At 42.7% G+C, this 24037-nt stretch overlaps 2 non-coding genes across 2 annotated transcripts; both read right to left on the bottom strand.

Annotated features, from left to right (window-relative positions):
- Positions 1–1835: 1835 nt before the first annotated feature.
- On the bottom strand, positions 1836–1974 carry LOC123445802. Its single transcript, XR_006631173.1, has one exon. It is a non-coding gene; the product is annotated as a small nucleolar RNA Z247 (small nucleolar RNA).
- Positions 1975–4688: 2714 nt separating this feature from the next.
- LOC123445815 lies at positions 4689–4827 on the bottom strand. Its single transcript, XR_006631184.1, has one exon. It is a non-coding gene; the product is annotated as a small nucleolar RNA Z247 (small nucleolar RNA).
- Positions 4828–24037: the final 19210 nt, after the last annotated feature.

Below are 24037 nucleotides of genomic sequence, written 5' to 3'. Positions count from 1 at the left end.
GAGATTCGATCGTCGGTATCTGCATACCTATTTCAATCTCGTTACCGACAAGTCTCTTTACTCGTTCCGTAATACAAGATCTAATGACTTACACTTAGTCACATTGCTTGCAAGGCTTGTGTGTGATGTTGTATTACCGAGTGGGCCCCGAGATACCTCTCCGTCACACGGAGTGACAAATCCCAGTCTTGATCCATACTAACTCAACGGACACCTTCGAAGATACCTGTTGAACACCTTTATAGTCATCGAGTTACGTTGTGACGTTTGGTGCACACAAGGTATTCCTCCTGTACCAGTGAGTTATATGATCTCATGGTCATAGGAACAAATACTTGACACGCAGAAAACAATAGAAATAAAATGACACGATCAATATGCTACGTTCATAGTTTGGGTCTAGTCCATCACATGATTCTCCTAATGATGTGATCCAGTTATCAAGTGATAACACTTGCACATAGCGAGAAAACCTTGACTATCATTGATCAACTGGCTAGCCAACTAGAGGCTTGCTAGGGACATTATTTTTTCTATGTATCCACACATGTATCTATGTTTTCATTCAATACAATTATAACATGGATAATAAACGATTATCTTTAAATAGGAAATATAATAATAACTATTTATCATTGCCTCTAGGGCATATTTCCAACATACCAGAGATGCCAATTCTCGTAAAGAAGGAGTTCAGTTTTCCATATTCTCCTCCCCAATCGGTTTGAAGAGCAAGAACTTTTCGATCAAATCGTCGTTCTACTATACTTTGGAAGTCATGAAACTTCTGAAAAACTTCAGATTTGTGTTTGGTGAGGTAAATCCAGGTGAATTTACTGAAGTCATCTATGAAACTCACATAGTATTTTTTTTCTACCAAATGTTTCAACAGCAGGACCCCACACATCAGAGAAAATAATTTCTAAAGGAAATTTTGATTCACCCGAAGATTGAGGATAAGGTAACTGGTGACTTTTTCCTTTCTGACAGGCGTCACATACAAGCTTATTGTCATCATTATTGACACACTGGAGTTTATTCTCACTAAGAATCTTCCTAACAACAATGAATGTCGATGCCACCAATCTATTGCGGGTTTGGTGACATTGAGCACTTGCTTCTGGAGGTTTCCCCCGGTGTGTTTGACAGGGTAGAGACCTCCTCTACCCCTTCCTCGAAGAAGAACCCTCCTCGTTTCCAGGTCCTTGATGAGAAAAATTGAGGGTGAATCTCAACAATAGTATCATTATCAAGAGCAAATTTACTTCCGGAGATCAAGTCTTTAGTTGCCTCCGGAATATGAAGAACATTGTTTAGATAAAGATCACGATCCGGGGTGGAAATAGTTGTATGACCAATATGATCAATAGACATACTTGACCCGTTTGCAGTGTGGATTTGCTCGTTGCCGGTGTACCTCTCCCGGACGGTTCGCTTCTCCAGGTCACTGGTAATATGATCGGTTGCACCAATGTCCGTGTACCAGTTGGTGTCAACCCCATACTGAGGAGAAACCATGTTCGTCAAGCGCTCCTCACCCCCCTGATAGGAGGAGTCGTAGCGTTTCTAGGACTTCCATGCAGGGTGGTCGGGTTTGCCACAGATCTGACACGCCGACCCGACAGAGGGATTGTTGTTGTAGTTTCCACTGCCTCCGCCAACACTGCTGCCGTGTCCTCCCATGTTCTCGCGACCGCGACCACGATCGTTTCCATGACCACGGTCACCGCCGCCACGACCGTGGCCACGATCTCCATTGTCGTTCCCACGGCCAAATACCCGCGCCACCGCATTTGTAGACGACTCAGATGACTCGCCGCGAAGGTTCAGGCGAGTCTCAAAGCTCAAGAGCTGTGAGTAAAGCTCCGGGATCTTGACAGGTTCGACCCGAGAGCACATGGCCGACACCATCGGATCGAATTCCTCATCGAGTCCCGCAAGGATGTGAGAGATCACCTCATCATCATCCATGCTTTTTCCTGAAGCAATTAATTCATCACATATAATGCGGATCTTACCAACATACTCGGTGATGGTGGAGTTGCCCTTCTGAATATTGGCGAGGGAAATTCTGACGTTGACGGTTTGTGCGCGGGTCTGCAATTGGAGCATCCCTTGCACGGTGTTCCATAGCTCCGTTGAGGTGTGGCAAGTTTCCACTTGGACGACCATCTTGCGCGACAGCGTGGTCAGCAGGTAAGAGAAGACCTACTGATCCCGCGCATACCACAATGGTCATGGGTGGAACCGCCTGATCGACGTCGAGGAAGTTCGCCATCTACGCTCCCCTGATGGCGGAGGAGTGTTGGTGATGACGATGGCGACGATTTCCCCCTCCGGAAGGGAAGTTTCCCCAACAGGATCGTCCTGCCGGAGCTCTAGATTGGTTCTGCTCAAGTTCGGCCTCGTGGCGGCGGCGAAACCACGAAAAAGCTCCTCTCTGATTTTTTCCTGGACGAAACCCTCCATATAGAAAAAGAGGAGGGCTAGTGGGCCAGTGGGCTTCCCACAAGCCCCCATGGCGCGGCCTGGGGGTGGTGGACGCGTCGTGCAGGCTTGTGGGCACCCCCTGGTGCCCCTCTGGCACTTCTTCGGCCCAGTATTTTTGATAAATAGGGAAAAAAATCCCCGTTGATTTTCACGACGTTTGGAGTTGCGCAGAATAGGTATCTCAACTTTGCTCCACTTTCGGGATAGAATTCCAGTTGCCCGTATTTTCCCTCTTCATGTAAACCTTGCAAAATATGAGAGAAAAGGCATAAGAATTGTACCATGAAGTGAAATAACAGCCAAAGAAGCGATAAATATCAACATGAAAACATGATGAAAAATGGACATATCGGTTACTTGCCCGAGATTCGATCGTCGGTATCTGCATACCTATTTCAATCTCGTTACCGACAAGTCTCTTTACTCGTTCCGTAATACAAGATCTCGTGACTTACACTTAGTCACATTGCTTGCAAGGCTTGTGTGTGATGTTGTATTACCGAGTGGGCCCCGAGATACCTCTCCGTCACACGGAGTGACAAATCCCAGTCTTGATCCATACTAACTCAACGGACACCTTCGGAGATACCTGTTGAACACCTTTATAGTCATCGAGTTACGTTGTGACGTTTGGTGCACACAAGGTATTCCTCCTGTACCAGTGAGTTATATGATCTCATGGTCATAGGAACAAATACTTGACACGCAGAAAACAATAGAAATAAAATGACACGATCAATATGCTACGTTCATAGTTTGGGTCTAGTCCATCACATGATTCTCCTAATGATGTGATCCAGTTATCAAGTGATAACACTTGCACATAGCGAGAAAACCTTGACTATCATTGATCAACTGGCTAGCCAACTAGAGGCTTGCTAGGGACATTATTTTTTCTATGTATCCACACATGTATCTATGTTTTCATTCAATACAATTATAACATGGATAATAAACGATTATCTTTAAATAGGAAATATAATAATAACTATTTATCATTGCCTCTAGGGCATATTTCCAACATACCAGAGATGCCAATTCTCGTAAAGAAGGAGTTCAGTTTTCCATATTCTCCTCCCCAATCGGTTTGAAGAGCAAGAACTTTTCGATCAAATCGTCGTTCTACTATACTTTGGAAGTCATGAAACTTCTGAAAAACTTCAGATTTGTGTTTGGTGAGGTAAATCCAGGTGAATTTACTGAAGTCATCTATGAAACTCACATAGTATTTTTTTTCTACCAAATGTTTCAACAGCAGGACCCCACACATCAGAGAAAATAATTTCTAAAGGAAATTTTGATTCACCCGAAGATTGAGGATAAGGTAACTGGTGACTTTTTCCTTTCTGACAGGCGTCACATACAAGCTTATTGTCATCATTATTGACACACTGGAGTTTATTCTCACTAAGAATCTTCCTAACAACAATGAATGTCGATGCCACCAATCTATTGCGGGTTTGGTGACATTGAGAACTTGCTTCTGGAGGTTTCCGCCGGTGTGTTTGACAGGGTAGAGACCTCCTCTACCCCTTCCTCGAAGAAGAACCCTCCTCGTTTCCAGGTCCTTGATGAGAAAAATTGAGGGTGAATCTCAACAATAGTATCATTATCAAGAGCAAATTTACTTCCGGAGATCAAGTCTTTAGTTGCCTCCGGAATATGAAGAACATTGTTTAGATAAAGATCACGATCCGGGGTGGAAATAGTTGTATGACCAATATGATCAATAGACATACTTGACCCGTTTGCAGTGTGGATTTGCTCGTTGCCGGTGTACCTCTCCCGGACGGTTCGCTTCTCCAGGTCACTGGTAATATGATCGGTTGCACCAATGTCCGTGTACCAGTTGGTGTCAACCCCATACTGAGGAGAAACCATGTTCGTCAAGCGCTCCTCACCCCCCTGATAGGAGGAGTCGTAGCGTTTCTAGGACTTCCATGCAGGGTGGTCGGGTTTGCCACAGATCTGACACGCCGGCCCGACAGAGGGATTGTTGTTGTAGTTTCCACTGCCTCTGCCAACACTGCTGCCGTGTCCTCCCATGTTGTCGCGACCGCGACCACGATCGTTTCCATGACCACGGTCACCGCCGCCACGACCGTGGCCACGATCTCCATTGTCGTTCCCACGGCCAAATACCCGCGCCACCGCATTTGCAGACGACTCAGATGACTCGCCGCGAAGGTTCAGGCGAGTCTCAAAGATCAAGAGCTGTGAGTAAAGCTCCGGGATCTTGACAGGTTCGACCCGAGAGCACATGGCCGACACCATCGGATCGAATTCCTCATCGAGTCCCGCAAGGATGTGAGAGATCACCTCATCATCATCCATGCTTTTTCCTGAAGCAATTAATTCATCACATATAATGCGGATCTTACCAACATACTCGGTGATGGTGGAGTTGCCCTTCTGAATATTAGCGAGGGAAATTCTGACGTTGACGGTTTGTGCGCGGGTCTGCAATTGGAGCATCCCTTGCACGGTGTTCCATAGCTCCGTTGAGGTGTGGAAAGTTTCCACTTGGACGACCATCTTGCGCGACAGCGTGGTCAGCAGGTAAGAGAAGACCTACTGATCCCGCGCATACCACAATGGTCATGGGTGGAACCGCCTGATCGACGTCGAGGAAGTTCGCCATCTACGCTCCCCTGATGGTCATGGGTGGAACCGCCTGATCGACGTCGAGGAAGTTCGCCATCTACGCTCCCCTGATGGCGGAGAGGACAGTGGCACGCCATAGAGCTTCGTTCCCTCTCGTGAGCTTCTGTGTTGTGTTGTGTGCAAACAGAGATGAGGGGAAGGAATTTGTGCATGAACTCGCCACGGATGGATCCGAGGCAGGCTTTGATTACCATGAAAGAAAATGAGTTAAGCGTATGCCTCCTGGCAGGGCCGCGTGCGTGTTATATAGCCAACTAGATTTACATCATAGGCAGGAGGTTATCTAATCTTGACTCCTGCTCCAAGCTATACAAGATAAGGATCATATCTAACTAACCTCCTGTCGGTTACAACTAACACACACGATTACATTAGCGTGACATCTATCACGTCACACAAGCATATGGTTTAACACGTAGAGCTGCCAGATAGCTGGTACAACTGAGGGGAGTGCTCCCCCTCCCAATTGTCGTCCAATGCAAACCATCACACGAGCAAGATGCATCGTTGTCGCACTCTTTGTGCTCTTCATCCCTCCCTCTCTCCTCCCTATCTCACAAAGACGTCGATGACATCCAGAGTTGGGAAATATCTTGATGGTGAGAAGGTACCCGTGAACCCCAAATTTCTTCTCCCTTGAGAATCATTATTTATTTTCACTATTTCACTCATTTTAATTGTTATATTTGATATGTATTCGTAAGATGTGGTAGGCATGAATATTAAATTATGGCATCCAGTCGCAAGTAATATAATGAGGGCTCGTGCGGGGGAAATTGTAATCGATGCACACATAGTATCCATCTCATTGTCTTTCAAAAAACCAAACCAATGCATGTGCGACGGCACCTGCGTCCTGGCGTGGCCGAATCGGGAATGAATGTATGCAATGCAGTGTTGGTTTGGGTCTGATTTGAATATTAGTGTGGGTCTGAGTCTGACATATGCATATTAAATCATTCACACACAGGCCCTGACCAAAGGAAAAGTCTCTCGTGCACATTTCAAGCTGCTGGGCTTACCTTCTCTTTCTATGGCCCTGTTTGGATACTCTAACTTGGTTAGAGTTAGAGTTAGATTCTAACCCTTGAACTAACCTGAACTAACTCTAACTCTAAAGGTGTTTGGATGGGAGGGTTAGATGGACAATAAATAATATTTCTCAATCATTTGGCTACTTTGGACCTCTCTCTTTCCCTGGATCCCACCTACTCTAACCCAAAAAAGCACCTCTTGAATGGGTTAGAGTTTTTGGGTGGGTTAGATTCATCTAACCAACTCTAACCCCACCTGTTTGGATCTTTGAGGGTTAGATGGCTCAAATCTAACCAACTCTAACTCTAACCCTAGGATCCAAACAGGGCATATACCTTCTCTTTCTTCCTGCGTGGCTAGGCTATGGCTTCTTTAGGATCATCAGAAGGAATGTAAAAATTAGCTGTGTATTGGATTCATGTGCCTCTCCTCTTTGATTGCTTGTATCTCATCATTTTTTGTTGGTTTGTTGATTCTTACAATTTAAAATGTATACAAGTTGATAGAATTTGATATAATGTGGCACTGTGGGACTATATCTCTATCTATCTATCTATCTATCTATCTTCTATCTATTATATACTAAAAAGAAAATACGATAAAAATAGAGGAATAGGTTAGAATATTCCATATTAATTAGAAAAAATACTAACCGTCGATCTGATGGATCTATTTAAACAATTAATCATGACCTTTCAATCTGCTTAACGTAATTCTGCGTAACGTAACTAATATGAAAGACCAATCAACTTCACATGGCACACACATAAATATAAATATTAAAAAAATAGTTTCATGTGGACACGAAAAAAAATCGTGAGACGACTCCAACAAAATCAGGCAACTATCACTTTTCCCCACGTCCAAAGTCGTGTCTGTCCTCACCTTTCCTTCCTCCCATCGTTCTCTTTCTCCTAGCCGACCCTAAACTCCCACGTCTATGTGCATGGGCCTCCTCCACTACCTTCCTTTACATCCTCCGCTGCAGTAGGACCTGTGTCCTATGAAGTTCCTTCCACATTAGTAGCGCTGCCGAACAAGCAAGCAACACCGCATAGAAGCTGCACCACCAATCCACCTCGCTTAGGACATCATGCCGTATAGTGTCGTTTTAAGAACCTCGCAGACACACCAATGGTCTCACTAGCTTGATGTCCTAATGCATATGAATCGATTGATTTTATAGGTCTCCTTGCATCATGATGCAATCTCCAATTTATTTCTTTTTTCTACTTCATGGTGAGTTTTTGTAATAGCAGAAATCAAAATTTGACTAGGTCACTTGATGACGTCTCGGGATCAAGATTTTGGAATTGGAGGCATGGTAGCCTAGCAGGGACGGATTTAGGGGGGACGAGGGGGGCTAGACCCCCCCCCCCCTTAACAAATTGATTCTTCTACTATGATTGTGATTGTTATAGGCAAAAAAATTCACATCATATGAATTTTGCCCCCTTGATGAACAAACTTGCCTCCTCTATGCATGAATGTTGGCTCCGTCCCTGTAGCCTAGCCTTTAGATGAAAGAGAACGAATTACAATGGAAATCTATGTGCACAATCGATGATCTGTTGCCGTCGGCAAGGCTCCTTGCCGATTATGATTGAATCCCGTGATAGATAGCTGCACGTGGGGACTTACAGTTGGACTTACTCATGGTACAAGGTGTCCAATCGAGATATCATGGCATGGATAATTGATGTCTCGCGAGCGATAAATGGTACTTCCTCCGTTCCTAAATATAAGTCTTTTAAGATATTTCATTAGGAGTCTACATACGAAGCAAAATGAATGAATCTACACTCTAAAGTATGTCTATATACATCCGTATGTAATCCATTATTGAAACCTCTTTAAAGACTTATATTTAGGAACGGAGGGAGTAGTAACCTGAATGTTCAGGGACAACGAGGATCAGGACATGGTAATCTCACCGACATACATATGCTACCTTCACATGCATGCAGCATGTATATGAGAGCATTAGCAATCCTTCAGCGCATGCATGGTCCACCTAGCGTGGCTGCCTTCCAGTATTAAATTCAAGGTATGTACTACTCGAGCATACCAATCCATGTGTCTCTATATTCTTTGGGTTATTAGAGCATCTCTAGCAGACCCTACAGTTTCTGAAACTGCAAACGTGTAAATAGGGTTGCAGTTTCAGAAACGTGTTTCGCAGAACACACACAACAAACAGAATTGTAAATTTAAAATTCAAACTATGTGGGGGATTAGTTCATCCAATACTAGTTCATCCGTTGTTCGTTAAGATTTACATCGGGGTCGGGGGGGGGGGGGGTAAACATTGCCACAGATGACCAAAATGCGTTCGAAGACGTGGCCCTAACCCTAAACAGACCAAAATTACCTCACGAGAGCTCATAGGGTGCGGCCATGCCATCGCCGGAGTGCATTCACTCCTCATCGGAGTCGTCGTCCACGTAGATGACAACGGATTTCCCCTTCTCGCGTGCCTTGGCGGCCTCCTGCTCGCGGTGGAGGCGGTCCTGCTCGAGCAACAGCTGATCAATGTCGACCTCACGGCGGCGACGCTTCACGTTGTGTTCAACCTCCTCCGCGGAGCGCGCCGCGACCGCGACGGTCACGATGGCGAGGACCTCCTCGGGGACGAAGTCCTCGCGGGTCACCAAACCCTAGAAGGTGGTCGGATCGTAGATCTCAAAGCCGTTCTCGTCGACGGCGACCTCGCAAGCCGGAGTGTACAGCGACGACGCCGTGGTGGAGAGGGTCCAAGTGCCGGAGGAGCTCCCCTCCTCGAACTCCGGCGGTAGCAAATCGGGAGGCGTGAGTGCGGCGGGAGGTGCGGGGGCTGGCACGAGACCGTGACGGATGTCGAACTCCTCGGTCTCCCGCCGCCGCAGCGACGCCGGCACCGGGAGCCCCCTCCCCATCCACTTATGCGACGACCGCTTCCGCGCGGTGTCGGCGATGACGCACCTACGAATTCGGCGGCGGAGATGAGGGTTTGGCCCCGCAAATGGGAGCCCAAACGGCTTCTATGCCTACCCCGCGTACATTTGCGGATTCGCGAAAAACGTTTGCGGGCCGGGCTGCAGATGCGGAGTCTATTGTGCGCAGCAAACTGGGCCTGATCTGTAAACTCGCCAAAACTTTGCAGTTTTTGCGTTTTTGCAGTATCTGCTAGAGATGCTCTTACCTTTCCCATTGAAATGCATTAATTAGGTGAATATGTGCATGCATACGTGCATCTCTTTTATGAAACAAAACTACAGAGTAATCTCTAAAAGCGCAAATATGATACTGAATTCAGTGTCTACATAATAAATTTACTGATGCTCACTTCCTACGCACGTAATCTCTAAAAAAGTGCAAATATGATACTGAATTCAGTCTGCACATGGTTCACAAATACTCCCTCCGTTCCTAAATATTTCTCTTTTAAGAGATTCAACTACGGACTACATAGAGAGCAAAATAAATGAACTTACACTTTAAATTATGTTTATATACATCCGTATGTCGTCCATGGTGAAATCTCTAAAAAAACAAATATTTAGGAACATAGGAAGTAGGAGTTTCTATGCTTTCATAGGTAAAAAAATTTGCGAATGATCCATAGGTAATTAGTAGTGCACAAGTCATAACTATTAGATAATGTGAGTCCTACCCAGTTTATAATATGTGAGGTGTTTCATAATTTGAAGCACATCATACACATGCATTCCTTTATGCCATTTAATGTGATAAAAAGACTCAAAAGTATGTGTGTGTGTCTTATTTTGTGTGATAGCACTTTCAAACATAACTTTCAGAAAAAAAAACTCAAAAGAACATGACCATGTCATATTTAGACATGTAGATGAACATACTCAAAAGTACAAATGGGACGTCGTAATTTTTTAGATTTACAATGCATTCGAAATACAAAGAAAAATTGTGCAGACATCTGTTACAATTAGGTGCACTGCAAGACTAGAGGTCACAAACGATATTACGTACAATATATACAATAATAAACGAGTAAGACATTTGGTGCCAGGACTCTATGCATGTATCCCTTTTTGAAATAACTCAACAAATATTTTTTGAAGTTTCAAAAAAGGAAAATCCACACACACACACACACATATATTATTATACATCAATCTTCATGGTAAGATAATTTTAAATGTGAGATACAAAATAAAATTGTATAAATCTTTCTTTTTGTTGATCACATGACAAATTATTTAATAATGAAAGTGCATTTATTTTTAAAACTTTTTTGAAACATGAAAAAATGATATTCCGTCTTCCGAGAAAAAAAATCTATGGAGCCTAATGTACATAATGAATTTTCAATAATAAAGATAGAATAGTACAAGGAAGAGCTATGTATGTTGAATAGAGATAAAAAAAGAAGGTTAAAAACAAAATGAATTGATGAAAAATGTTAGTTTGTGAAATACAATTAGTTTATTTTGATAAATAAATATGAATGGCATGTCATTGACCTACGGACACAAACCAACAAAAAAAGCATCTCACAACACCCCCTCCCCAATAGGCAAAAGTGGATCATATCTAGAAAGTGGTACGATACAACTAAAAACATAGGTGTGAAAGACAATTATTTGTTGAAGCTAAGAGATGAGTTGTGCAACTAAAGCAAAATTAGTGGATGAGTGATCATAGGGTTCAATGTTCTACTTATTTTATTGTCCATGATCAAATATTTTTGGATAGTCTAGATTTGGTAGGGTGAACCGAACTCATATCATTTTCTTAGTTTAGTAAAGAATTACTTCACATGATTTTGAAATACTATATTATTCTGGATTGTATATGGTAAATAGATTTTTAAATCTAATATTATTTGTAATATATATAGTATATTTAAAATTCTGCATGTGCATTTGTGCATGTTACTATGTATAATTCTGATTTATAAATCATAAACTTTTTCTATGTATTAGCATATATTTGAAGGAAATTATTCCTGGAGGAATACCTTTGGGAAAAATGATTGGAAACAATGACTACATGTCATGAGTTGCAGTGCCTCTTCCATAATATAATGAACTGCATTATTTATTTGTCAAGGTGTACTATTTAAAATTGCTGAAACTTTAAAAGGCATGTCGTTGCAATGATAAGTTCTTTTCCCTTTTATGCAACTTTTGTCATACGATGAAGCTAGAGCAGTGCTGACGACCCACTACATAGCATATATTCCTGGCATCACTAGATTTGAAAAGATTATGCACGCGATAGTACACAGTAAACTTGGCAAGAGTTTATAATATTTGAGAACTATAAATACCATCCAAAGCTAATATAGCCATGTTGCACTAAAAATTTCATGCTAGCGTGAGTTGAGAGGACTGGATTTAAAAGTAGTAAATAACTAGGACTGAGTGAGTGAAAATAGGTTTAAAATTTATGACCTGCAATTCAAGAATAAATAAACAATATCTGAAGTTCTTATAAAGAAAATAATATAATTTGATTTGGATCAAGAAATGCTTCTATAATTTTAGCATATCCATATATCAATTAATGCTCATAGTTTGAGCTTAGCTATCCTATCTATTGTCTTAAATATCACGCGTTTCACATTTCACAAAGAATGCCATGCATTTCAAAATAAATTAGGTTGAGGAGTAAATATCTGGAAATGGTAAAAGGAAATCCTCACTATTTTCTCAATCTACATGTTGTCGAAGATAATTTTGCTTTACTTTACATGTTCTTACTCTACAATAATAAACCCCACATGCATATTATTCCTACTAGGGACCAAAAATGAAAGTGTGAGAATGAACAATCTTGCTCTTACCATTAGGCCACAAACCCATTTGTTTCATATATTTGATGAGAGCATCTAGAGAACAATCATGATTAAACTGTTATAGATTTTCAAAACACTAATAAGACCTTGCCCTCGCATTTGCGAGGGCCACCCTGCTAGTTAATTCAAATATAAAATATCAGCACAAATTTTGGTTGCTACACTTGAAAGCGAGGGGAGGGCGGTCAGCCGGTTATGCCAGCTCGTACCATCTTGACATCTCTCGTGAAAACAAGACGAGAGGAATGTTGACATCATCAAAATAGGTCAGATTGTTTTAAAAAAATAAGATCAATTTTAGAATTCACTAGGGTAAAAGTAAAAAAATTTTGTCCCTCGTACTCAACCTGCAGTGGTGTACTAGAAAATAACTCAATTATTCAACGTGCATAGCATGCAGTGCTACGGTTGCTAGCTAACGTGTCCACACTCTCCACAGTGTTACACCGTAGTAGTACCCCACATGTGTACTAGCACTACCCCACGCATTAGTAGTTGGATTTTTTTTCACTGTTTTAACTTTTTTTTTAAACATACGCATAAAATGAACCAGATTTAAAACCATTTCACGATTTGACCCTTTTAGAAACGCCACAAGACGTGGCGTTGCAGCCCCACTATGCAACGCCTGTCTACCGTGGCGTTGCTGCCCTACAATGATACGCCTGTCTACCGTGGCGTTTTTTTTCCTGCAACGTCAGTCTACAGTGGCGTTGCAGACCCACTGTGAAACGCCAACAGTGCTGGCGTTGCTGCCCTACAGTGACACGCCTGTCTACCGTGACGTTTTTTCTTTCTTGCAACGCCAGTCCAGTGTGGCGTTGCAGGCCGATTGTGAAACGCCAACAGTGCTGGCGTTGCAGACCCACTATGGAACGCAACGACGACATTCAGCCAGCCCACGGCATGCTGCCAGCAACATGTGTACTGCTGAAACGCCATGGACCAATGTGTTTCACTCGTGGCCTGCAACGCCACATTAGACTGACATTTCTATGTGCGTCTGCAACGCCACATTAGACTGGTGTTTCTATGTGCGTCTGCAACGCCATGAGCTTTGACGTTTCAAAAAAGATCAGATCGTGAAATAGTTTGAATCAGAGTTCGTTCCATGAAATACTTTTATCCCAGGGTCAAAATTGTGAAAAAGCTCTTAGTAGTTGGCCCAATGAGGCCGAGCCGTCCACAAGAGGCAGCTCAGGTAGGTCGTGTCAGGTGCAGTCCTCGCGTCTCATCAGTGGTCACGCACTGGCTTACACGCCTACACTTGCATCTTTTTCTCTGTTGACTAGCTATTACTACTCCTACTGCTAGGCTCTGAGGAAAGGCAAGGAGACATGGCCACCATGCTGCACGTTGCTGTTGATGGGTTGATGCCTGCCTTTGAAGCGCACCACCTGTGTGCGTAGCGATCCCACCACCGTCGAACCGGCCGGATCCTACGAAATCCCCATGATGAGACGGCCCCAACCTGCTGCGCACAGGTGGCCAGGTGCTTGGTTCACTCTCGCCAACCCACCTACTGGGCGGCAACCTTTTACCGTTTCAGGAAGCTGTGTTTAGTACTAACTAGACCATTTCGGGCGGGGTCGAATAGTACTAGTGTACAGTAGATGGTTAGTCTGCGGGCTAACTTAGCGATACGTTTATTTGGGTGGTGCTGGGATCAAGCTGGCTTTCGGGGTGATTTCTAGAGCATATAGGATAAGCCGAAGAAAAAGAATAAGAAAAAGACAATAATAATGATGACGCTGATAATGAAAACAGACAAACGGGCACTGACGGTCGGATGAGGATGGCGTGACTCTCTATTGGTTTGGTACGTGCCTTGCCTCTCCGCCCAGCGCCTCTGATGCTCTATGACGCTTGGACTGTGATTTGGTGCATCCGACAGTGGCCAACGCCGGTAGACTGACCTGAGAGCCTGGTTGCCGCACAACTAGCCGACTCGAGCATTGAGGACTGTTTGATTCCTCTTCTCCCATGTGCCTCTCTCCTTTCTCCTCCATTCATTCCTTATCCATCTCCTTGCACTCTCGTGTCTTAAACTCACGCGTTCCGCCGCACTACTCGTAATCACCCCCCTTGCTGCACCGAAGACCCGACGACGTAGACGTTGACAAGATGAAATCACATTCTCAGGAGAACGGTCCGACCCACAACGTCATCTCTCCGAGGCGCCTCGATGGTTCCCAACCTTAACGTCGCCGCCCTCCGCCCTTCCTCCAACCTTTTTGAAAGCACATATGCTTCCTTGGTGATTTTGATAATTCATGACAACATACATTGTCTCTTGGACTAACACTTTTACCTAGATATTTCAGGATTAGTCCATGAAGAGCTATGGCTTAAGGTTTATGTGGAGATGCCCCTGGATCCAAGAAAGGAATAATATTGGCTCAAACTTCAAGCTAGAAGACTCTTCATTGTATATTTATGAGAAATCACTTTTGAGTGCATAGGAAAACCAATACTATTAAAAGGGGTTGAAGTAGTAAAATGAATTGATTGCTCAAATGCTCAAAGCTAGCCACCAAAACACTTAGTCATTTTCCCCACATTTCCACTCTGTCAAGTTCCACATTCACAACTTCGGTGTCACCGACATTTTCACATCGGACCCACCGAGTTTGAACCTCAGACAGAAACCTAGCCATTCCCACCAAATCGGTGCAACTGAAACTGCATCGGTGCTACCGAGTTTAGTGTGATCGACATTCTATTGCCAAGATACACAAAATCAGAATTTCTGAGTTTGAGTATCGGTGCCACCGAGTTTGGCCATCTGACCGTTAGTCACCTTTTCGGTGCCACCGAGTTGGCCTTCTAACCATTAATCACCTTTTCGGTGCCACCGAGTTCTAATATATCGTTCTCATCGAGATTCAAAAGTTCACACCTTTAGTGCTTGCGGTACCACCGAGTTGGCCTTCTGACAATTAGTCACCTTTTCGGTGCCACCGAGTTCTATATATCGGTCTCATCGAGATTCAGAAGTTCACACCTTTAGTGCTTGTCGGTACCACCGAGTTGTCCACTTTGGTGTCACCGAGTTTGCTCTTTTGTGTGTAACGGTTGTATTTTGGATGTTGCCTATATATACCCCTTCACCCACCTCTCATTCATGGGAGAAGCACTCAGAACACACACTTCATTTCCAGCTCCATTTTCTGAGAGAGAACCACCTACTCATGTGTTGAGACCAAGATATTCCAGTCCAATCATTTGAAACTTGATCTCTAGCCTCCTCAAACTTCTTTCCAGCAAATTAACCTCTCCTACCCATGCATATTCTTTGAGAGAGTGATTTGTGTTGAGGAGACTATCTTTAGAAGCACAAGAGCAAGGAGTTCATTGATCTACCACATCTATTACCTTTTGGAGGGTGGTGCCTCCTAGATTGGTTAGGTGTCACTTGGGAGCCTCCTACTTCGTGTTGTGGAGTTGAACCAAGATGTTTGTAAGGTCAAGGAGATCGCCTACTTTGTAAAGATCTACCGCGAGTAAGGCTAGTCCTCCGTGGATGTAAGCCGTGGTGGGATAGACAAGGATGCTTCTTTGTGGACCCTCTGTAGGTGGAGCCTTCCGTGGACTCTCGCAGCCGTTACCCTTTATGGGGTTAAGTCTCCATTAACATGGACGTACGATAGCGCCACCTATCGGAACCATGCCAAACATCGCCTTGTCAACCTCATGCGTTTGATCTCCCTACCTTACTCCTCTACATTACACTTGCCTGTTTTACTTTCCGCTGCTATACTCTTAGAACTGCATGCGTAGGGTGACTTAGACTTATTACAACTGCTAGTTTTCTGCTTCCTAGAAATTAGGTTTGGCTAGATTTTTATCATGACAAGTAGTCTATTCACCCCCCTCTAGACACATCTTCTATCGATCCCTCAATTTGTATTAGAGCAAGGTCTCCAAAACCTTGGTTTAACCGCCATTGGAGGAACATGAATGTGACTAGTTCCCAAATTTTTGGTTGTAGAGTGCCTATTCTTGATGGGGAGTACTTTAGACAATGGAAATACGAAATGCTTGACATATTCAATGAGTTCCATCTGCGCAAGTATATTGAATATCCCTATGCGCCTCCCATTGATCCCATACATCCTTCTCGTGATGATGAAGTTAACATGCTTGGTAACCTTAACACCGTCAATATAATTATTAGGGGTTACCAAGAAATGCGCTTAATCAGTTGCAAAACTTTGAGTGTGCTCAGACCTTGTGGAAAGACTTAGAGAAAAAATATCCAAATTATTCCTTGAAAAATCTTGAGATCATCGTTCACAAGTACATTGCTTTCCATAAGATGAAGCCAACCGATCCTAACTTCGACAAAATGCCCATTTGAGATTCATGACCTCATGCATGCTAAAGGAAATGTCATTACCATCAACAACATAATTGTTGAAGACATTCGAATGCATAAACTTGAACATTGTAATAGTCAAATTTCTGATGAAACTTTTGTCTCTTACGAGGAAACTTCATCCGATGATGACTATGCTGAATGTGGCTACTACGATGATGATGAGAAGACCATGAAGAACCTTAGTCTTATGGCTAACCTTAAAGACTACATGGTCGGTGGTAAGGAGTGGGTTCTCGACAGTGGATGCACCGATCACATGACCGTAGATAAAGACATGTTCCATAAGATTACACCGAATCGTGGACCTCGAAGGTATGTAACTTTTGGAGACAACTCCAAAGGTAAGGTACTTGGTCTCGGTAAGGTGGCCCTATCTCATGATAGTTCCATTCAGAATGTCATGCTTGTTGAATCCCTTGGCTACAATCTTCTTTCCGTATCTAGACTAGGAGACTTTGGTTTCGATGTGCTATTTACGAAAGTTGAATGCCTTGTGTTTCATAGTGACAATCATAACATCGTCTTTACTGGTTTCCGTAGAGGTGATCTATACATTGTTGATTTCTCTAAGATATCCAAACCCCGTACATGCCTTATTGCAAAATCTTCTAAGTGTTGGTTATGGCATAGAAGGCTTGGACATGTTGGTATGCGTAATCTTGACAAACTCATCAAAGGTGATCATATTCTTGGTGTTAAAGATGTTATCTTTGACAAAGATAGACTTTCAAGTGCTTGTCAAGCAGGAAAACAAGTTGGAGAAGGTCATCCTGTGAAGAACATCATGACCACAAGAAGACCCCTCGAGCTGCTTCACATAGATCTCTTTGGTCCCAACACTTATAAGAGCCTCGGTGGAAATTCTTATGGTCTAGTTATTGTTGATGATTTTTCCAGATTTATGTGGGTGTTCTTTCTCAATGATAAGTCACATGTACAAATGATCTTCAAGAACTTTGCTCGAAAAGCTCAAAACCAGTTTGAGGTGAAGATCTAGAAGGTTGGGAGCGACAACGAAACAGAGTTCAAGAACACTAATGTGGATACTTTTCTTGACGAAGAAGGTATCTTACATGAGTTATCGGCAACGTATACACCTCAATCAAATGGAGTTGTTGAGAGGAAGAACCAGACGCTCATAGAGATGGCGAGAACGATGCTTGACGAATACAAGACTCCAAGATACTTTTGGGCAGAAGCCATGGAAACAACTTGCCATGCCATAACCGACTCTACCTGCACAAGCTTCTCGGTAAAATGACATACAAGCTACTCACTGGTAACAAACCCCAAGTTAGATACTTTCGAGTATTCGGCTCTAAGTGCTATATTGTTGATAAGCATCGTCGATCTAAATTTGGACCTAAATCTTATGAAGGTTTCCTTCTTGGTTATGGATCAAACTCTCACGCTTACCGTGTCGACAACTACTTCACTTGGAAAGTTGAAGAGACGGTAGATGTGAAGTTTGATGAGACTAACGGTTCGCAAGTCGAACAATTGCCAATTGATATAGGAGACTAGGAACCTTCGAAAGCTATCAAAGATTTATCCATTGGCAAGATTCGTCCCATGGAGGTGAAGGAAAGCACTTCATCAACACAAGTGGAATGTCCTACTTTTCGTCAAGGCGAATCGCGAAACGACATGGAAGCATCCACAAGCGGTACACGACATGATGAATAAGAGGAAGAGAAACATCTTGATGATCCACCTCAACCTTCCTCACCACCACCTCAAGGAGAAGAAGATGATGCCAATGACAATGATCAAGATGATGAAGAATAAGAAGAAGCTCCTCCATCCAACAAGAAGAAGCTATCAAGAGTTAGAGCAATAGTCGACATAGATCATCCGCTGAAACAAATCTACATCGACATAAACAACGGGAGAATCACTCGCTCTAAAACTAGACTAGCTAACTTTTGTGAGCATTATTCTTCCATATCTAGCATTGAACGCTTGAAGGTAGAAGAAGCTCTCCAAGATCCAGATTGGGTGAATGCCATGCATGAAGAGCTACACAACTTCGAGAGGAACCAACTATGGACAGTTGTTGAAAAACCAGAAGGCGAGCAGAACATCATTGGTGCAATATGGGTGTTTCGTAACAAGCAAGATGAAGACAGACAAGTTGTACGCAAAAAATCACGTCTCATAGCCCAAGGATACACGCAAGTCGAAGGTATGGACTGGTGAGATTTATGCTCCTGTTGCTAGACTTGAAGTCATTCGTATTCTTCTAGCTTATGTCAATCAACATGATATAACTCTCTACCAAATGAATATTAAAAGTTCCTTTCTCAATGGAGAAATTGAAGAGGAAGTTTATGTTAAACAACCTCCTGGTTTCATGAACCCTAAGAAACCTGATCATGTTTACAAACTTCGTAAAGCTTTATATGGTCTTAAACAAGCACCTAGAGCTTGGTACAAATGCCTAACGAAGTTTCTAATTGAAAAGGGTTTTGAAATTGGCAAAATTGATGCAACCCTGTTCACTAAAAGAGTAAATGGTGAACTATTTGTTTGTCAAATATATGTGGATGGCATTATCTTTGGCTCTACTGACCCACATTTTAGTGAAAAGTTTGGAAAGGTGATGTCAGAGAAGTACGAGATGTCCATGATGAGTGAATTGAAGTTCTTCCTTGGGTTGCAAATCAAACAATCGAGAGAAGGTACGTTCATATATCAAACCAAGTACACCAAGGACTTGATCATAAAGTTCAACATGTAAGAATGCAAAGGTATGAGAACCTCCATGCCTACTAGTGGACATCTTGACCTCACTAAGGATGATGCACCCATTGATCAAAAGGTTTATCGATCAATGAATGGATCATTGTTATATCTATGTGCCTCTCGTCCTGATGTCATGCTAAGTGTTTGCATGTGTGTCCGCTATCAAGCATCACCTAAAGAGTGTCATCAATTGGCTGCGAAAAGGATAGTGAGATACCTTATACATACACCAAACTTTGGCATATGGTATCCCAAGGGATCTTCTTTTGATCTTGTTGTCTATTCCGACTCAGACTATGCTGGAGACAAGGTTTATAGAAAATCCACCTCGGGTACATGTCAATTTCTTGGGAGATCTCTTGTCTCTTGGACATCCAAGAAACAGAACTCGGTATCCTTATCAACTGCCGAAGTTGAATACATTGCTGCTGGATCATGTTGTGCTCAATTACTATGGATGTCTCAAACGCTTAAGGATTATGGCATTCATGTTAGAAAAGTCCCATTATTGTGTGACAATGAAAGTGCTATTAAGATTGCATATAATCTTGTGCAACATTCTAGAACCAAACACATCCAAGTGCGACATCATTTCATTCGTGATCATGTTGCCAAAGGAGATACCGATCTCAGGCATGTTCGTACAAACAAGCAACATGCTGACATTTTAACCAAGCCACTTGATGAGAAAGTGTTCTGTCATTTGAGGAGTGAGTTGAACATCATTGATGCTTCAATCTTGAGCTAAACTCACTCGGATGCATGCAAGGGCATGAGCTTGACTGACTGTTCGTTGATGCCATTGATTTTACTATCGTATGTCTTGGAAGCTATGCTCCCTTGTATTGCACCTAACCATTTGTAGGTACTTGGAAGAAATACACTCCACAAGATTGCAATCAACTCACGTCAAAAGAAATCTTGATATGGCCAAGTATCAACAACCTTTTCTTCGAAGACGGAGGAAGAAGACAACAAAATCATATCCTTGACAATTCTATGATATTGATCTTTACTTATGTCAATTAGATATATCATGTTCTTCCTTGTGTGACTAACCATTGTAGGTTAAAAGTGAACCAAAACGTCATGGATACCTCCCAACTCAAGATGATCATCATCAACATTGAGCATTCACAACAAGTTCACCTACATGCTACGTCATCAACATCACTCAAGTGATATGAAGATATTGAAATGCTTAATCGAAAAATGGAAACCCCATTTCGATCTTAACGATGAGTATGACCTATGATCAAGCATTCTTGCTTGACTCCTCAAGTCAAATACTCTAATATAGGTGACCTAGTCACCGCCCCACATCTAGATGGAGAATATCATATGGTTCACATTTGATCTTTCACATTCTTAGAACCATTCCACTCTCATCTATATGTGTGTTTTAAATAATAATAAATAATAATAAATCTCTTATTTTCTTACTTCTATCTAAACTGTCTTAGTTGGAATTATCATTCTTTTGGACTCTTGATCTTTTGCAACAATTCTTTCAATCAACCTATTTTTTGTTAAAGAGTTAAATATCATAGCAACTCGGTTTCACCGAATTGAGTAGCTCGGTCCAACTGATTTCTCCACGAGGCCTAAATATCAATCTTAGTTCTACCGAATCATTATGCCTCGGTGACTCCGATTTTTTACTTTGTTGCTCTAATAATTTTTCTGGACTATTTTTTTAGGGGCAGACAACTTCTCCAGGGGAGAAAAATCTCAGTGATCCCATGATATATAAGAGTGAGAATTCTCTACGATCCCTAACTTAGGGGGAGGTCATTCAAGGAACTCTTATCCATACCTAAGGGGGAGAACATTCAATGAACCCTACAAAATATCTAAGGGGGAGAAAAGAAAAATTCCAGAAACCCTTACAAAAGAGAGGAGTAACCAGGATCCCTCTATTTACTCTCAAGGAGCCCTTACTCTATGACCTTTGTTTTTGGTAATTATGCCAAAGGGGGAGAAATATCATCAAATCTTCCATTCATTGAACCTATCTATAGGGGAAAAATACTATCATATACTATCAAGAATCTTATACAAAAGAGGGATCAACAACACTAAGGGGAGATACTTGTATCAAACCCTACACATTAAGGGGGAGAGAGATAAATACCATTTTAACTAGCTTTATTGGCTTGAACTTATTTTCCCTACCTACTCCCAATATCTACATGCCATGATTCAGGGGGAGAGGAAAACTCTATATACTCATTTTAGGGGAGAAAAAGTTCCTGTTCCTTGGAGATATATTCTTTCATCAAATACTATCTTAACTATGTCTTCGTTTTCTTGGTAGTCTTGAATTTCTTTGCATCTTTGCAACAGGGTACTCTTGTGTTATCTAACATTTGTTTTCCCAAGTATACTCATATGTCAAGACGCTTAAGATCCTCAAGGTAAGTATATGCATCATATCCTTGTTCATGATGACATCTTGTTTCTTGCACATATTGTTTGCAAGAGGAAGTCTTGAACATGGAAGTCCTTCATTCACATATGTTTGATGCATATAGCCAAGATTCCTATAACTTGTCTTGTTCTTCTACCTTGTGTGTGCCATGCGTTCCAAAGGAACTATCCTTTAAAGGGATTGCACACATTTAAGGGGGACATTTACTAGTCATATTTCCTTCAAAGCTATCATATCCTTATGAGTATCTTTATTTGAAGCTTTGATTGTATGTTCTCATCAATTACCAAAGAGGGGGAGATTGAAAGAACATATGCTCCTTTGGTGATTTTGATAATTCATGACAACATACATTGTCTCTTGGACTAGCACTTTTACCTAGATATTTCAGGATTATTCCACGGAGATCTATGGCTTAAGGTTTATGTGGAGATGCCCCTGGATGCAAGAAAGGAATGATATTGGCTCAAGCTTCAAGCTAGAAGACTCTTCATTTTATATTTGTGGGAAATCACTTTTGAGTCCATAGGAAAGCCAATACTATTAAAAGGGGGTGATGTAGTAAAATGAACCGATTGCTCAAATGCTCAAAGCTAGCCACCAAAACACTCAGTCATTTTTCCCACATTTCCACTATGTCAAGTTCCACATTCACAACTTAAGTGTCACCAACATTTTCACATCGTACCCACCGAGTGTGAACCTCAGACAAAACCCTAGCCATTCCCACCAAATCGGAGTCGTGCAACTGAAACTGCATCGGTGCTACCGAGTTCAGTGTGACCAACATTCTGTTGCCAAGATACACAAAATCGAAATTTCCGAGTTTGAGTATCGGTGCCACCGAGTTTGGCCATCTAACCGTTAGTCACCTTTTTGAGGCCACCGAGTTTGGCCATATGACCATTAGTCACCTTTTCGGTGCCACCGAGTTGTATATATCGGTCTCACCGAGATTCAAAAGTTCACACCTTTAGTGCTTGTTGGTACCACCGAGTTGTCCACTTCGGTGTCATCGAATTTTCTCTTTTGTGTGTAATGGTTGGATTTTGGCTGGTGCCTATATATACCCCTTCACCCACCTCTCATTCGTGGGAAAAGCACTCAGAACACACACTACATTTCTAGATCCATTTTCTGAGAGAGAACCACCTACTCATGTGTTGAGACCAAGATATTCCAATCCAATCATTTCAAACTTGATCTCTAGCCTACCCAAACTGCTTTCCACCAAATCAACCTCTCCTACCCATGCATATTCTATGAGAGAGTGATTTGTGTTGAGGAGACTATGTTTAGAAGCACAAGATCAAGTAGTTCATTGATCTACCACATCTATTACCTTTTGGAGGGTGGTGCCTCCTAGATTGGTTAGGTGTCGCTTGGGAGCCTCCTACTTCGTGTTGTGGAGTTGAACCAAGATGTTTGTAAGGGCAAGGAGATCGCCTACTTCGTGAAGATCTATCATGAGTAAGGCTAGTCCTCCGTGAACGTAAGCCGTGCTGGGATAGACAAGGCCGCTTCTTTGTGGACCCTCCATGGGTGGAGCCCTCCGTAGACTCTCACATCCATTACCCTCAGTGGGTTGTAGTCTCCACTAACATGGACGTAAGATAGCGCCACCTATGGGAACCATGCCAAAAATCACCGTGTCAACCTCATGCGTTTGATCTCCCTACCTTACTACTCTACAATACACTTGCATGTTTTACTTTCCGCTGCTATACTCTTAGAACTTCTTGTGTAGGGTGACTTAGACTTGTTACAACTGCTAGTTTTCTGCCCTCCTAAATATTAGGTTAGGCTAGATTTTTATCTTGACAAGTAGTCTATCCACCCCCCTCTAGACACATATTCTATCGATACCTCACTCTTTGTCGCCAAGCAAGATACACACGGATTGCGCGTGCGTCGCCAAGGAAGGTGTGGTGGGGATCCAACTTATGTGCCTCACGAGGAGGGCCTAGAGTGTCGGGGCGACAACCTTGGATGGTGAGTGATGGGGTTATAGTCCCAGGGTAGGGTCATAGGTCTGCCCTATAGGTCCTACCCAAGGACGACCCTTCAGAGGGGACAAGGCCCTTAGACAGTACCGACTGAACTAAGGACGCCCCCATCATCCAGTCGGCGACGGTCCACTCGGAGCATATCTAACGTGCCGACTGGAATCCACTCTGTACATCGTAACCTCCGAGGAGGGCAACGGTCATACGTTTTTATACACCATAACTAGCATTTAAGGCTTACGTTACTAGTAACGCCAGCATTTACTCGCCACTACTCCACCCCTGTCCACCGGACCATTATGAAGGGCAGCGCACTCTATATAAGCCGCCCTTCACCACTGGTACAGGGGTTGGCACTTGCTGTAATCCCTTAATACACTCGACACAAAGGTCCCAAGAGCACTGAGACGTAGGGCTTTTACCTCCACCGTAGAGGGCCTGAACTCATACATCCCCGCCGTAGCTAAGGC

The sequence above is a fragment of the Hordeum vulgare genome, chromosome 3H (genome assembly GCF_904849725.1).
Source record: "Hordeum vulgare subsp. vulgare chromosome 3H, MorexV3_pseudomolecules_assembly, whole genome shotgun sequence".
NCBI lineage: Eukaryota > Viridiplantae > Streptophyta > Magnoliopsida > Poales > Poaceae > Hordeum > Hordeum vulgare.
This window is presented reverse-complemented; position numbering and strand designations above follow the sequence as displayed.